This window comes from Orycteropus afer, unplaced genomic scaffold (genome assembly GCF_000298275.1).
Source record: "Orycteropus afer afer isolate SDZICR_OR568_19922 unplaced genomic scaffold, OryAfe1.0 scaffold00379, whole genome shotgun sequence".
Lineage (NCBI taxonomy): Eukaryota > Metazoa > Chordata > Mammalia > Tubulidentata > Orycteropodidae > Orycteropus > Orycteropus afer.
The window spans coordinates 2,978,028-2,980,851 of record NW_006921966.1 but is presented as its reverse complement, the minus strand read 5'-3'; the positions used below and the strand labels follow the sequence as shown (position 1 = coordinate 2,980,851).

At 39.3% G+C, this 2,824-nt stretch overlaps 1 pseudogene; it reads left to right on the top strand.

Annotated features, from left to right (window-relative positions):
- The first annotated feature begins 1,713 nt into the window (after nt 1-1,713).
- The window catches only part of LOC103207597, a 6,718-nt pseudogene continuing 5,607 nt past the window's right edge, over nt 1,714-2,824 (top strand).

Sequence of the window (2,824 nt, the reverse complement as noted above, 5' to 3'; positions counted from 1 at the left end):
CATTGTTAATCCAAATTATCTGTATCCAGTGGAATTTAATCTTCTCTAATAATTTATTTGCAAGGGTTATTTTGGGCTCTAACATTTTTCCTCTTAAAACTGATTTTGTAGCAATTTTATGCTGAGTTCATAAAATGGTCATATTACTTCCTATTGTGTATGATCATTATAAAGCTGCCTAGGAAACATTTTATGAGGAAATAAGGTAAATGAAATCATCTATAATTATAAATTCTCCTATTAAATTCAGAATAGAATTGCTTCTTGGTTAGCAGGTAAAATTGTTTTGACACACTTAGGCCTGAGGCAGTAAAAATTTAGTGAAGAACTGAGTGGGCAAAGGCTACTGATCAGTTTTGGAGAAAACTGCTTTGCTACTGTCCTGCATACAAATACTACTCCTCTAACCATAAGATGAATATGGAGGAAAAAAAACTTGTAAGTGAATATATACTTGTTGAAAAAGATGAAAATTTCAGCTGGTGAGTTTATGGGAAGTCAGCTGACAGTTTGTTTTTAAAATTAGGTGCCTGAATCATCCTCAAGTGCTCAGCCTGAATTACCTTACTGCATCACAACAAGAATTTAATACAGGATTATATCTAACGCTCCATATGAATTATCAATCTTATACAGAACACAAAAATTCCTAATAGTCAATAATAAAAAGACATACAAGCCAACATAAAATAAGAAAATGATTTGGAGAGTTTACAAAAGTAAATATACAAATGGCAAAAAATAAATTAATTAAAAGATGATTAATATAATTATTCACTGTTGCTGTTATGTGCCATCTAGTCGGACCCAACTCATAGCGACCCCTCCTTGGGTTTCCGAGGCAGTATTACTACGGAAGTAGATTGCCCAACCTTCCTTCCAAGGAGTGGCTGCTGGGTTTGAACCGCCAGCCTTCTGGTTAGCAGTCAAGTGCCTTAGGCACTATGCTACCACAGCTCCCAATTATTCACTAGGAAAATTAAAATCATAATGAGATACCACTAACTGTGCACCAGAATGTCTTAAATATATAATCTATCATCTTTATCTATCTATCTATCTATTTATCTATCTAACAATACCTAATTGTTGAGGAAATGAAAAAATTGGAATTCTCATACATTGCTGGTTGGAATACAAAATTATACAATTAGGAAAACTTTCACTTTCTTTTGCAGTTAAGTATATGTACCCTAAGCTCCAGCAACTGCACTCCCTATACTTTACCCAAGAACAATGAAAGTATCTGTACACAAAAAGATTTCTATAAGAATGTTTATAGCAGCTTTATTGATAATAGCTAACATCTAGAACCAATATTCATCAACAGGAAAACGGATAATCAAATTTTAGTAACAGAAAGAATTGACAAACACAGCAACAGGGATGCGTCTCAAAATATTGTGTAGGAGCTCCCGCCTCGCCTGCATGTGGGTGCCGTGCGCACTGCTCGGTGTCTCTGGGGCTCTTTCCTGGTGTGCTCTGTGTGCGCTGGACATGTGCAGTCGGTAAACCTTCCCCCACCCCGTACCCCCCACGCCGCCGCTGTGGCTCATTGTAGACGCTGCAGTTGGTGGTGGGCTGCGGGGCTTGCCACCGCCTCTCAGTGGGTGGGGGATGGGCTGCTGGGGGAGGAAACTGCTTTCCAGAAAAATCATCGTTTCTTCTCTGAAGGGTGAACATTTATGGAATTGATTTCACGGATCTGGTAACATGAAAAAAGATGCTGGTCTAATTGAAGCCAATGTAGAACTAAAGGTCTTTATAGACCAGAATCTTAGGCCTGGAAAAAGGTGTGGTATCGTTAGTAGCTGTTCATCCTTCTACAGTAAATACACTCAGAAAACAACTCCTGCCAAAAACCTTTGGACAGTCCAACGTCAACATTGCACAGCAAGTGGTAATTCGTACATCTCAGAGACCTGCAGCGCCAAATACTATCCTGGTAGGAAGTCCACACACCCCTAACACCCATTTTGTATCACAGAACCAGGCTTCAGACTCCTAACCTTGGTCTGCTGGGAAACGCAACAGAAAAGGAGAGAAGAATGGCAAGGGTCTGAGGCATTTTTCAATGAAGGTTTGTGAGAAGGTTCAGAAGAAAGGAACCACTTCATATAATGAAGTGGCAGATGAATTGGTCACTGAGTTCAGTTCTGCTGATAACCATATTTTACCAAATGAATCAGCTTATGACCAGAAGAATATAAGACGACGAGTCTACGATGCCTTAAATGTCTTAATGGCCATGAACATTAACTCTAAGGAGAAGAAAGAAATCAACTGGATTGGTCTGTCTACTAACTTGGCTCAGGAATGTCAGAATTTAGAGGTAGAGAGATAGAGAAGACTTGAAAGAATAAAACAGAAACAATCTCGACTTCAAGAACTTATTCTACAGCAAATTGCCTTCAAGAATCTGGTACAGAAAAACCATCAAGCAGAGCAACAAGCCAACAGGCCACCTCCCTCCAACTCCGCCATCACCTACCGTTTATCATTGTGAACACCAGCAAGAAGACGGTGATTGACTGCAGTATATCTAATGACAAATTTGAGTATCTATTTAATTTTGACAACACGTTTGAAATCCATGATGATATAGAAGTATTAAAACGAATGGGAATGGCTTGTGGACTAGTATCAGGAAGCTGTTCAGCCGAAGACCTTAAAATGGCAAGAAGTTGGTACCTAAAGCTCTGGAACCTTATGTGACAGAAATGGCTCAGGGATCAATCAGCGGTGTATTTGTCACATCATCGGGTTCAACTTCAAATGGCACAAGGCTTTCTGCCAGTGACTTGACAAATGGAGTGGACAGGAT